The sequence below is a fragment of the Austrofundulus limnaeus genome, unplaced genomic scaffold (assembly GCF_001266775.1).
Source record: "Austrofundulus limnaeus strain Quisiro unplaced genomic scaffold, Austrofundulus_limnaeus-1.0 Scaffold70, whole genome shotgun sequence".
Classification (NCBI taxonomy): Eukaryota; Metazoa; Chordata; class Actinopteri; order Cyprinodontiformes; family Rivulidae; genus Austrofundulus; species Austrofundulus limnaeus.
The window spans coordinates 61,822-62,165 of NW_013952472.1; positions in this window are offsets into that span (position 1 = coordinate 61,822).

Here is a 344-nt window from a genome sequence, read left to right on the forward strand (position 1 = left end):
CTCTAGTGTCATTGGCTGCCACAACACCACAATTACCCTGCCAGCAGGTGCAATTCATCCTGCCACACTTTCATTATTTCTTTTTTCACCCACTTTAACAACTGCTCTAACTTTGACTTTACACACCCATCCAAGCTTTTTGTCCTTTTCAACTTGTCCTTCTGAATTACAACCAATCAAAAGATTTCCGTCTCTCAGTATCTTAGCATGTTTAATTTCTCCAATATGTGCTTTAAGTGCTTTTGTTAGTTTAAGTGGATCAATCTTYTTGACTCCTTCTCCTTCATCAAATCTTATTATAATGTTCATGTTTTGTCTTTTTGGTGCTTCTTTTCCTTCCTCAA